The sequence below is a fragment of the Hemicordylus capensis genome, chromosome 4 (assembly GCF_027244095.1).
Source record: "Hemicordylus capensis ecotype Gifberg chromosome 4, rHemCap1.1.pri, whole genome shotgun sequence".
Lineage (NCBI taxonomy): Eukaryota > Metazoa > Chordata > Lepidosauria > Squamata > Cordylidae > Hemicordylus > Hemicordylus capensis.
Genome location: NC_069660.1, coordinates 194,602,372 through 194,615,448, shown reverse-complemented (window position 1 = coordinate 194,615,448; position 13,077 = coordinate 194,602,372). Strand labels below are relative to the sequence as shown.

Genomic DNA, 13,077 nt, shown 5'->3' with positions numbered 1-13,077 from the left:
AGCAAAGCATGTTCACATGTGCATTTATTTGAGTGAAACACTGTCCTACCATATTTGTTTCCTTGCAGCTCATGCTGATCCACAGAATCTCCCTCAGCAACAGCAGTCTATCAACTATCCTCATGCTCCTATTTTTGTCACATTGGAAAAGAGTAGGTTATAAGGCAAGAAACCACCATCTTGTCACTATAGGTGTATAAGAGGACATATATGGGAAGGTAGACTGCTACATTGGGAGGCTCTGTTTACTATTAAGTAGATGGATGGATGGAGAACTATTAAGTTCACAGTGCCAATTCACCCATGCACACATGGTGCTTGAGGCATCATTATGAGCCTTGACTCCCTCTTGTGTGCAGAGAGAGCTGAGGAATTGATCCCCACCCTTCTCCGCAGCCCTTATCTCCTTCCCTCTCATGAGCTCCTGATCCCCTTTTAACTTCCCCCACATGCAGAGGATATGAAAATGATTCTTAATGACTACAAGGATACCTCTCCGTAATAAATGGGAACAAAAGTATTCTCCATCAGCAACAGATTTGTTGATGACTCATCTGGTAAAATTAACCAGCATCATTTGCATAAGAGAGGAAGACAATTAGTAGGGCTGTGCATTGCACTGAATTGATACCAGGGTCCAAGGTGATGCAAGCCCTATTGAGGCAATTTCCATTGTAAATGATTGTAATGAAAAATGTCTCTGATACTGGCAAACGATTTGATAGGATGCTGGATATTATTGGAGCGGGGGGGGGGAGCAGAGGTGCACCTAGGTAATTTTGAAGCCTTGGACCTAAAGGCCTGGTGGGGGGTGCTGCATGGGAAGGAGGGGCAGACACAGCTGCACCCAGCCATCAGCCCCCCCCCCCCACACACACAAAAGAGAAGATCAGGTGGGCAGGCAGGCAGAGCAGGCCAAGCCACACCTGGCTTAGTTGCATCTGGATCTCAGTGTCCCCCCTCTTCCCCACAACAGGAGAGAGGCATGTAATTTGTAGGGGTTGGTTTTTTGTTGTTTTTTTTTTTTGTTGTTGTTTTTTTAAAGCCAAAATAGCCTGACATTTGCTACTGATCTTCTAGCCTGGTCCCTTCCATCACAAACACACAGCTGCTCTTTACAAAAGAGAAAATGCATGTAACCATTACCCTACAATTTGTCTTCATTTATTTCCTCGAATCAAATCACTCCCCAATCAGTTTGTGCTGCCATGTCTCAAACCATTCTGAGGGGCAGCCAGACATCCAAATCCCAAATTCCTTGACCTAAAGACCTTTGGGGGGCACCCTTGGGGCAGCCATCACGACACAGGTAGGTGGAGCAGACCCAGATTGGTGGGTGGGAGGGCGCTGCGGGGTGTCTGGAAGTGGGCCGCTGCACAGGCCAGTGGCTTAGCCACCACCTGTGGGACATTTGGGGCGGGGCAGGTGGTGGAGGACTGGACTTTGGACTGGAGGTCCAGTCCAAAGAGCACAACTGGTGGAGATCTTAGCTTTTAATGAAGAACTAGTTTCTGCAAAGTAATTGGCTTCCTTGTGGTCAGCTGTGCTGGCAGAGTTAGCCACCTTCCCCTTCTTGGTCTTGCCCTAGAATACCCTAGGAAATAAGAAACATCATGTGTAAGAAATGGCCACATCCTGTCATTATAGAGCACTGCTGCTTCCCATCCCTGCCAGTAATGCAAGGAGCTGCCTTGCCTTCTGCAGCCTGAATATAAAGTAAAGGGGGGGAGAATGGGGGGTGGCAGAGGGAGTAGAGATAGTAGAGGGGAGGCAAAGGAGGGGGCAAGGAGGAGTTGGCAAGGAAGGAGGGTCAGACAGAGCTTGGATCTCCAATCAAACTCAGTGGGGAGGAACAGGCATAGCCCCTCCCAACGGTGCCAGGATTGGATTGGGTTAGAATCTGATTTTGGGGGCTGTGCACAGGCCTAGTAATTACAGCTGTTCCTGGGAATTCTGTGACAGCCTGCTTGAATCTTTTCCTGCCACCAAAGTAGTTTGTTTCTTGCTACAATTATTGGTTGGAGTTCAAAGTGGGGACAATGCTTTGCTTGAGTTAAGCTTGCCATTTTTTCCGCAGTTCCCATTTCCCTCTCAATTGGTTAGCAAATGACTCTGGTTTTTCAGATGTGCTTACTCCCCCAGACATTTTCGGAGAGTTCTGATTAGCATATTCCTTTAAAGTTCCCCCATTTTGTGTAATTATCTCTCTATTATCCCTCTCTTTGTGTTAATGGTTATTAAAATCAGCCCCATGAAAGCAGGATAAAGGTTAACCCTCAGAATGAGAGACATCTCAGTTGCACAGCTATGGGGCTTATTAGTCACTTCAATGAAATTAGCTTTTCATAGGTATGAAAGTCATGGGCTAAAGAAAAAGGCTTTCAAAGACCATTTTAGAGGCAATATTGAATTTCTGTGGAAAATCTGTCCTTGGCCTTTACAAGATGGAAGCAGAGGCATCGCAAGGTTGAAGTGGGGTCTGGAAGAAGAAGTGAAGAGCCCCCTCCAGGCTCCCACCTTCTTTTTCTTCTCCACCCCGTGTCTTTGCTGCAGAAAAACCATATGGGCATCATTCATATAAATCGCTCCTAAGCGTCGCTTCCAATCTGCTTTAAAAGTGGCTCTTTGGTATACAAAGGAGTTGTGGGGTCTGAAGCAGCAAGGTAGGCGACTGGAGTGCAAGTGGAGGAGAACTCGACTGGAAATTGACAGGACACAGCATAGAGCCCATTTGAAGGTTTATGCAGAAGCTGTGCGTGCGGCAAAGAAACCAATTCTGGTCTGCGCGCATTGCTTCTGCAGGCTCGCGTCCAGCAGAGCTGTCCCAGGTTGTGAGGAGTTTGCTTCAGGCTCTTTCCAATTTAAACCATTCCCTGGGGACTTTATTCTGCTGTGATGCTTTGGATGGGTTCTTTGCAGACAAAATCTCTTGTATGCGGACCGACTTGGACTCCACTGTTTCTGCAGAGTCTCCTAAGGTGGTGTCCAGCAACCCCTCTTGCAGTATTAGGTTGGATCAGATTCAATCTGTGAAGCCTGATGACATGGACAAACTGCTTGGGGCAGTGCGGCCTACCACTTGTTCTCTGGATCCTTGCCTGACGGCTGCTTCTATCTAACAGGGAAATGGTTGGAGATGGCCTAGTTAATATCATTAACTCATCAATGAGGGAGGGTAGGATGCCTCCTTGTTTGAAGGAGGCAATGATTAGACCACTTCTTAAGAAGCCTTCCCTAGATCCCTCAGTGATGGATAGTTATAGGCCAGTCTCCAATCTCCTATGGTTGGGCAAGGTGATTGAGAGAGTGGTGGCTAACCAGCTCCAGGCAGTTTTGGAGGAAACTGATTATCTAGACCCATTTCAAACTGGCTTTAGAGCAGGCTATGGGGTTGAATCTGCCTTGGTCAGCCTGATGGATGACCTTTACAGGGGACTCAGGAGAGGGAGTGTGACTCTGTTAGTTCTTTTTGATCTCTCGGCAGCATTCGATAACATCGACCATGGAATCCTTCTGGATTGCCTGGAGGAGCTGGGGATAGGGGGCACTGCTTTGCAGTGGTTCTACTCCTATCTCTCAGGCAGATTCCAGATAGTGAAGATTGGTGATGGTTGCTCTTCAAAATGGGAGCTATTATATGGAGGCCTTCAGGGCTCCATTCTGTCACCAATGCTTTTTAACATTTACATGAAACCAGTGTTCTCGCTAATGTTTTTTTCATGTGTGTGTGGAATGAGTATCAAGGCAGCATGTGCACACATATATTCAGAGTGGGGCCTTCCTGATTCAACCTGAATGGGTTCTAAAATTAACTGAGCGGCCATCAAAAAACTTGTGAGTGCATGCACATGCACACACCTTAGAGAGAACACTGCATGAAACCGCTGGGTGAGGTCATCAGGAGATTTAGTGCAGGGTATGCTGATGACACCCAAATCTATTTCTCCTTATCATCATCAATCATCATCATGAAATGGCATTCACTCCCTAAATGCTTGCCTATAGGCAGTAATGGGCTGTATGAGGGATAACAAATTAAAGCTGAATCCAAGCAAGACGGAGGTATTCATTGTGAGGGATCAGAATTTGAGGGATGAGTTAGATCTTCCTGTGCCTGATGGGGATACACTCCCCCAGAAGGAACAGGTACGCAGCTTGGGAGTGCTCTTGGATCCAGGCCTCACCATGGTATCTCAGGGGGAGGCTATGTCCAGGAGCACTTTCTATCAACTTTGGCTGATTCGACAGCGGCGTACATTCCTTGAAGAGAACGATCTCAAAACAGTGGTGCATCAGCTGGTAACCTCCAGCCTTGACTATTTATTTATTTATTTATTTATTTATTTATTTATTTATTTATTTATTTTACATTTTATATCCCGCTCTTCCTCCAAGGAGCCCAAAGCGGTGTACTACATACTTAGGTTTCTCCTCACAACAACCCTGTGAAGTAGGTTAGGCTGAGAAAGAAGTGACTGGCCCAGAGTCACTCAGCAAGTATCATGGCTGAATGGGGATTTTGAACTCGGGTCTCCCCGGTCCTAGTCCAGCACTCTAACCACTACACCTTGCTGGCTCTCAGACTATTGCAATGCGCTCTATGTGGGAGTGCCTTTGTACTTTGTTCGGAAACTTCCGTTAGTTCAAAATGCAGCAGCCAGACTGGTCTCTGGGCTAACCCGGAGAGAACAGATAGTGCCTGTTTTAAAACATTTACACTGGCTGCCAATATGTTTCCAGGCAAAATACAAAATGCTGGTTGTTACCTTTAAAGCTCTGAACGGCTTGGGTCTGGGCTACCTTAGAGAGCGTCTTCTTCTGTATGATCCCCATTGCCCGTTGAGGTAATCTGGAGAGGTCTGTCTTGAGTTATCACCAGTACATCTTGTGGCGACTCGGAACTGGGCCTTTTCTGTAGTTGCTCCTAGCCTATGGAATGCACTCCCGGCAGATATCTGTAGTTTAGGCTCACTGTCAGCCTTTAAGAGAGCCCTAAAAACTTACTTGTTTGGCCTGGCCTTCCAAGGTTTTTAAATTGTTTTTTAAAGTATTTTAATTGGTTTTAAATGTAATAGTTTTTGAATAGATTTTATATTGTTTTTAGCACTGTGTCTTAAATGTTGTATGTTTTTATGTATTTTAAAATTTGTTATACACCACCCAGAGCCTTTGGATGGGGTGGCGTATAAATGTAATATGATGAATGAATGAATGAATGAATGAAAAAAACAATTAAGTACAAAAAATTATTGGCCTGCCATTTCTCTCACTCCTGAACGAATAATATCACACACTCTGCTCAGGAGCCAGAAGTTTGCCAAGCAGTCAGAGAGGCAGTACCAGAGAGTGAAGAGCAGGCTGTTTCACACCCAGTCCTGCCCCCCATATGCCCACGGACATTTGCCCCCTTCCCCTTGTTCAATTACAGCTTTGCCTGTGAGTAGTGATGTGCACGGACCGGTCCGGAGGCCATTCTGAAGGCCTCTGGCCAGTCCGGACATCAGGGCGGTTCACAGGTTCGATGCCAGGGTGCTCTTTAAGGGCAGGGGGAGGGTGTACTTACCCCTCCCTCTGCTTTCCCCCCACCGGCGCACATATTTTGGAAAGCTTTGGGGGCAGTAGGGTACCTCCCTGCCGCCCCTTCCCCCAGTTGTCAGCAAAACTTCAGAAAGCCTTTTGTGCGTGCGCACATCCCGCGCACGTGACACGGAGACGTGATGAGCGCCCGACGTGTGCACACATCTTTATAATTAATTCTCTTAGCCAACCATCATGGAGATGTGGCAAGGCAATGCGTGCCGGCGAGGGAGGCACCTGATTGGCTGAGCTCTGTTTGGCCGGCGGAGGCACCTGATTGGCTGGGTGTTGGCCCGGCCCTTGTGCTGAGGGGCTGTCTTGGCTGCAGCCTGGTCTGGGAGGCGAGAGGCAGTGGGAAGGACTGGCCCTGGCCTGGTGCCAGAGGGGTGATTGGGACATGCGTGCCCAGGATTTGGTAGCAGAACTCTCACGACAGGCTGCAAGAGTTCCAAAGTGAGGACTGAGGAGGAGAGGGTGAAGAAAGTGCCAATAGTGGCCGCCAGCCAGCCAGCGGGTGAAGGAGGGGAGAGAGAAAGGCATTGGGCAGCGGGCGGGGGGGGAGAGAAAGGCGGCGGCGGTCGGGGGGACAGAAAGGCGGAGGTCAGCGGGGGGGAGAGAAAGGCGGAGGTCAGCGGGGGGGAGAGAAACGCGGCAGCGGGGGGAGAGAAAGGCGGCGGCAGGCAGGGGGAGAGAAAGGCGGTGGCGGGCAGCAGGCGGGGGAAAGGTGGCGCCTGGCAGCGGGCGGGGGAAAGAAAGGTGGGAGTGGGCGGCGGGCGGGAGGAGAGAAAGGCGGCAGCGGGCAATGGGCGGACGGGAGCGAGTAAAAACAGCAGCAGTGGGGCTCTTCTTGGCCGCCCGCCGCGGCGGCTCTGTGTAGGGGGAGGAACGGGAGTGGAGGAGGGCTGGAGAGTGTGGACCGGAGGGAGGGAGAAGAGAGGAGAGACCGGGGCAAGAGGAAGAGAGAAGACAAAACAGCCGGCCCCAAAGCGCCACACAGATGCTCTGTGCGGGGTTGGCTAGTTATTATTGTTGTTGTTGTTGTTATTTATTTACAGTCAGACAGGTGTTATTGACTGGTTTGTTTTATCCAGACATCGAGTCCTTCCCAAGGACCTGGGATGGCTGAATTTTATTATCAGTGTTGTTGCTGTTATTATAGATATCATCACAGAATTATTATTATTGTTATTATTATTATTAATTCAATTTCTATACCACCCTTCCAAAAATGGCTCAGGGAGGTTTACACAGAGAAATAACAAACAAACAAGATGGAACCCTGTCCCCAAAGGGTTCACAATCTAAAAAGAAACATAAAATAGATACCAGCAACGGTCACTGGAGGTTTTCTGAAGCCTTTCGCTGATGACTGGGGGAAGGGGCGGCAAGGAGGTACCCTGCTGCCCCAATAGCTTTCCAAAATACACACGCCAGCAGGGTAAAAGCGGTGGGAGGGGTAAGTACACCCTCCCCCCACCCTTAAGAGCCCCCCACTCCAGTGCCAGACCGCAGCTCCGCGGTCCATGCACATCCCTACCTGTGAGTTGCAGCCATTTCAGTAGATTTCACTTTCATACCCATGGCTGGGCCATGCCCCCCCCCCCAATTAAATTTTACTCCCTCTCCCACTCTGTGTTATCACATGCCAGCATACCACAGTGCTTAGAGTGTCGGACTAGGACAGGAAAGACCTGAGTTCACATCCCCATTCAACCATGAAACTCACTGGATGACTTTGGGCCAGTCATGTATCTTTCAGGCTAACCTATCTCATAAGGTTGTTGTGAGGATAAAAATAGGCATATACACTGCTCTGAGCTCCTTGGAGGAACAGCAGGATATAAATTTTAAATAAATAAGTAAATATATAAATAACAAAAGCGCATTCAGTGATCAGCGAGAACCATTTTCTCATCTTCATTTGCAATTTCTGCCACTTTTTAAAATTTCTTCCCCATTGCAACAGTGACTATTATATTTTAGATTGTCATTTGATTTAAAACACACAGACACAAAGTGGCATGCAGTAAAAATAATAACCAGTTAAAATTAAGAAATACAACAAAATTAGTAATAGTAGACAAAAACAAGGTTTAAACAGTTGTTTCTAAAAGACCTGAAAGAATAAAAAATATCTTCACTAGGTTTGTAAAGGAGAATAACGTGGTACCAGGCGAGTTTCCCTGAGGAGAGAATTCCATGAGTGGGGCAAGATTACTTCAAAGCATGGATCAGAACACATGGGAGCAGGCTTTACTTCAGGTGCCTACAGTGTGCCACAGAAATCCAATGAATATGGAAAGCTTAAGCTGCATCCTCTGGAATGCAAAGACAATGAGCTCAGCTGATGAAGTGCTAAACTGACTTTAGGCATCTCTTCCAAATAAAGTTGGCTGTGAAATTTTGAAAAAGTTAAATCTGAAATGAATTTGATGATTCTTCCAAGGTGAATTTCCAGTCTGTGTCAGGCTCTTCTCAGGGATCCTTCAACCACATGAACTTTTCCAGGGAATTTATGAACACCCCTACCTCCCTATCTCCAGCTGTTTCTGTTAGAGGTTGTTGATCTTTACCCACAATAGGTAAAGCAGCAGAGCACTAAGGAATGAGCACACACTGCAGTTACAGAGTAGGTAGCAGAGGATGGTTCAGATATTGCAGCTATTTAAAGAAAAGACATGGAGATCCTTGTATGACTAAACACTAAATATGTATTGGTTAAATACACTTAGATAGGAAAGACCTATCTCTAATCTAAAGGACTACATAGTGGATAGGTAAGGAGAGAGAGAGAGATGTTTCCATCTGCTCTCTAGGAGGAAAGGAAGGATTGTGACTCAGCACAGGAAGTGCTACAGAGTCAGTTCAGGGGTCATAGAGTAGGGACAGATAGGGAGACCCTGACTCACTGTCTCTACTCCCAATGCCCCTAGTGGTCAATAGGACAGTTGGTGCAAAAGGTCGATGCGCTGGAAGTTCATCTCCAACAGTTTCTGGGCAGTAGCGCTCTCTCTCTCTCTCTCTCTCTCTCTCTCTCTCTCCATAGCGGAACCAGGCACCACTGGAATTTTAGTACTCCAAATTGTTGTATAATTTGCCTCTATGGTTGGCCTTGCTCTGCACATCCCCAGGTATAAACTAGGGTCCCCAGATGTTGTTCAACTACAACCCCCACAATCCCCTACCACAATGGCCAAAAGCCACTGTGGCAGGGAGTTATGGGAGTTGTAGTCCAATATATGGGGACTCAAGTTTGATAACCCCTGTATTGTATCAAGCATGAAGGATAGGTACAAGCATGAAGGATACAAGCAGAATTAGGTATGTGTCTCTTTAAACAATTTGGAACCAGGGCCCAGTTCTTTACTGGTTGCCACTTCCAAGATCTTTAAAGAGACTTAAGCCTAATTCTCATTATGAACATCTTCACTCTTGGTGGCATATATGTATATTTTATACTCAGGTATGCATACTCAACTCCAAATAGTAAAGTGAGAATTAGCCCTGAAGCCTCATTTATGTCCTTCCATTTTCTTCCAACCAAGAACAATGAAAAACAACTAATTAGTTCAGAAGTATAGCAAAGAAGACGAGCAATCCCGTTCTACTTTATATACATAAGCATTTGATTTGCTTATGAACCATTACTGAACCTTTAAAATCTTTTCTTCCTCTATATTTTAATTGGGTGCTAATAATGTGGTTTGTTTGTAATTTGAGGATAATACCCAGAACATCACAAACATATCAATAGCTCTTAAGAGAAAATCCAATTAGAAAAATATCTTTTCTGCTGTGTTCATGATGATTGTTTTTCTTTCAGTCAAAGGATGCTTTAAGAACTATTGAGATATTCTCCAGAATGTTTTAAGTGTTCAAGACTCATCATACACTTTTATTAGGGAAATGCTATTTGAATTGACTCTAGCTCTTTCGATTAAAGATGATGAATTGATTAAGATATTGGGTACAATCCGGCACACTGAGGCCATGGTTTTCTCTCACCTTTATTTTAATGGGAAAATGTTATCCACATGAGTTCACTCTTCCACTGAAATAAATGAGCCTTAAAAAGTACATATCTTTGGGTGGGTTATGCCCAAGCCTGCATCAGCAATCAGCACTATCGGATGGCTGCTGTGGCCTTGGTGTTCTGACTGGACCTAGTGCTGATGTAGCAAATACTGCAGCCTTCCCTCAGAACCTCGGGAAGATTAGGCCTGACCATCTTCTCCACATGGTGCCCTGGAGGGATACTATGAGGCTATTTCACGACCAGCAAAAACAGGGCTTGAGGTCTGAAGGCGGGGTTAGCACTACAGTATGAAACCTCAGCAAGCTCTCAAACAGGGCTCTGTCAAAAGAGGGTCACCCAGTTCCCAGCCCCTCCTCTAAAACCAGGTTCAGCAAGCAGGGGAGGTTGCCTACTCCCTCCCAGTGCTCCGTGTGGAGCCCTGGGATGCGATATGGCTTGAGGCTCCCTCCCCTCCTCTTCACCGGGGATACCATAGAGCCTGGATACCAGAGTGCCCTGCAAGGCAAGCAGAATGTTTGGGGAAAGCCTGATGAGCCACAGCGCTAAGCAGCACTCACGCTAACTTCCTTAAAGTGGCAGGTACCTTGCAAATGAGCCCAAGTGAAAATATGAACATAGGAAGCTGTCTTCCACTGAGTCAGACCATTGGTCCATCCAGCTTAGTACTGTCTACACAGAGTGGGAGTGGCTTCCCGAGGTTCTCAGGCAGGATTCCCACTCAGCCCGACCTGGAGATGCCAGGCAGGGAGCTCACCTGTGGCATCGCACCCCAGCAACTCTCTTGTTCGCTCTCACCACCCCCACAATGCTCTTGCTCGCTCTCGCTGCCCCCCGCAACACTCTCGCTCACTCTCGCTGCCCCCGCAATGTTCTCGCTCACTCTAGCTGCCCCCGCCATGCTCTCGCCCACTCTTGCCACCCCCGCAATGCTCGCTCTCACCGCTCCCGCAATGCTCTCGCTTGTTCTCGCTGCCCCCGCAACGCTCTCGCTCGCTCTAGCCGTCCCCACAATGCTCTCGCTCGCTCTCGCCATCCCCGCAATGCTTTCGCTCACTCTCGCCACCCCTGAAAAGCTCTTGCTCACTCTTGCCACCCCCCCACAAAGCTCTCACTCACTCTCGCCGCCCCCGCAACTCTCTCGCCCGCTCTCACTGCCCCGCAACTCTCTCACCTGCTCTCGCCACCCCCACAATGCTCTTGCCGCCCCCGCCAACTCTCTCACCCACTCTCACCACCCCCGCAACTCTCTCACCCGCTCTCACTGGCACCCGCAACTCTCTTGCTGCCTGAGAGCCTCCGAGCTCCTTGCCCCCTGCTGCTTCATGGCGCAGCTCAGCCAACCGCCTGCTGCCCCCAGAGCCAACAGTCTGCTCCCGAAGCTGCCCCCAGCCTCCGAGATCCCTGCTACTTCACGGCGCCCCCGAGCCAACTGTCAAACTGCTTTCCAGCCACCCCGCAAAACTCCCTGCTGCTCCGGAACTCTCTCCCCCTGTCAGCCAGTCACCTCCTTTCTCCTACGTCCCCACACATGGCCTGTCTTGAAGAATCAATAATACAGAGTATCCCGCTCTTCCTCCAAGGAGCCCAGAGCTCATACTACATACTCAGGTTCCTCCTCACAACAACCCTGTGAAGTAGGTCAGGCTGAGAGTGAAGTGACTGGCCCAGAGTCACCCAGCAAGTATCATGGCTGAATGGGGATTTTTGTGCTCCTTCCTGTCCTCTGCAAGTCACTGGACAAGAGCAGGAGTGTCCCTGCCCTTGCCTGCAGCTGCCTTTGCCTGCAGCATGGTGTAGTGGTTAGAGTAATGGACTAGGACTGGGGAGACCCGGGTTCAAATCCCCATTCTGCCATGAGACTTTCTGGGTGACTCAGGGCCAGTCAGTTCTCTCTCAGCCTAACCTACTTCACAGGGTTGTTGTGAGGAGGAACTTGAGTATGTAGTACACCGCTCTGGGCTCCACTGGTTCCTCTTTCCACCTGCTGCCTCGGAGGAGATGCTTCCCGAACCACCCACCCCCACCCCCGCCAACCGCCAAGGCAAGGGCAACAGCACCCTTGCCCTTTCCAGGTGGAAACTGCACCGGTGATGGGGCTGCTGCTCTCCCCTTCCTGGTGCCAGTGCGGAGTGGGAGGGAGTGCTGCTGCTGCTGCTGCTGGGAGCCAGTTCAAAAGGAATTGGACTAGAGATGCACTCAGCAAAGGCGCTGAAGGAGCAGCCCAAGAATCAAGCCCCTTTTCCGCTCAAAATCCAGGGAAAGGCAGGGCAGGGAGCAGCGGGAGTTTTGCCAGCACTCTCCTTCCTGAGTAGACGGCGGCTGCTCTGGGTGGGTCCGACAAGGTCTCCAACAGGCAGGGAGTGGGTGGGCCGGCCGGCCGACCTTCCCGCAGACAGGGGAGCCCTTTCCCAAAGCACAACAGGCCCCGCCGCGCATCTCACATCCAGAGGCTCCGAGTGGTCTGGCCCGCTGTCGTGCTCGCTTCCAGGCTGGGCTGTCTACTGGGCGCTGCTGACCAGGGCCATTCTGCGGCACCCCTGGCCACTGGAGGATGGGGCTCTCATTCCTGGGCATGCTCCCGCCCCCTCCACCTCGCAGCTGCACGAGAGGGAGCACTTCGCACCCTGCGAGGGTATGCAAGGATGCGCTCCGTACGGGGAGAGTGCGGGGCCCTCGAAAATGCGGGGCCCGTAGCATATGGCCAGTGGACGGGGTGAGTGGGCAGATGTTCAGCATCACCCACCCGCCCGGAGGTGCTCTTAGACCCAGACCATGGGGCCCTTGCCCATGGCCCCCAAGATGTGGAGGAGGCATTGAAAGGCTGCTGCAGGGTTGTTTTCTGCCTCCGTGAGACCAAATTACTGATCGTTAGAAGCCACCAGGGGCAGGGTTGGGGCAGGCCCCTGTGGTGGCGGCAGGTGGAGTGGGAGCGACCGCTGGAATGACTGTCCACACAAGGGTCACTGGTTTGGCCTCATGGCGGCAATCGCAGTGGGGGGGGGTCGCACTGGCAGCAGGGGGCTCACAGCAGCGGCGGAGGGCCTCACGGCAGGGGCAGTCCAGGTGCCCAGTTTGCCTGGATGTGACACTGCACCCACCTGCCCACCCTCTGCACCATCATCAAGATGCAGAGGGCAGCAGTGCCAATGAGGGTGGGCAGGTGTGGGAGACACTTTGCCACTCAATCCCCCACCCTGCTGGCTCTGCAAGGGTGGCAAGTGGCAGCATCAGGGCAGGTGGGTGATGGGGACACCCTCCTCCACATGCCCACCCTCCTACGCCCAGAGAGGCTAGCAAGGGGTGGCAGTGGCGGATTGATGGGGAGGCAGAGTCGCCACTTGGCTACGGCGGCAGTGTGTGTGGGGGGGTTCTCCCTTTTACCTTCTACACACACTATACAGTGGGGGGGGGGATGCCACGGAGGCCACAGCTGTGGGGAGGGTGAGCGGGCGAGTGGAAGGTTC

The 13,077-nt window shown here is 50.0% G+C and overlaps 1 long non-coding RNA gene across 1 annotated transcript in view; it reads left to right on the top strand.

The window, feature by feature from the left end:
* Positions 1–7,969, top strand: part of LOC128325090 (uncharacterized) — a 46,892-nt gene extending 38,923 nt beyond the window's left edge. The window contains exon 3 of the long non-coding RNA XR_008307250.1: positions 7,722–7,969. This is a non-coding gene — a long non-coding RNA (uncharacterized LOC128325090). The remainder of the gene's footprint in view (positions 1–7,721) is intronic.
* The last annotated feature ends 5,108 nt before the right edge of the window (positions 7,970–13,077 follow it).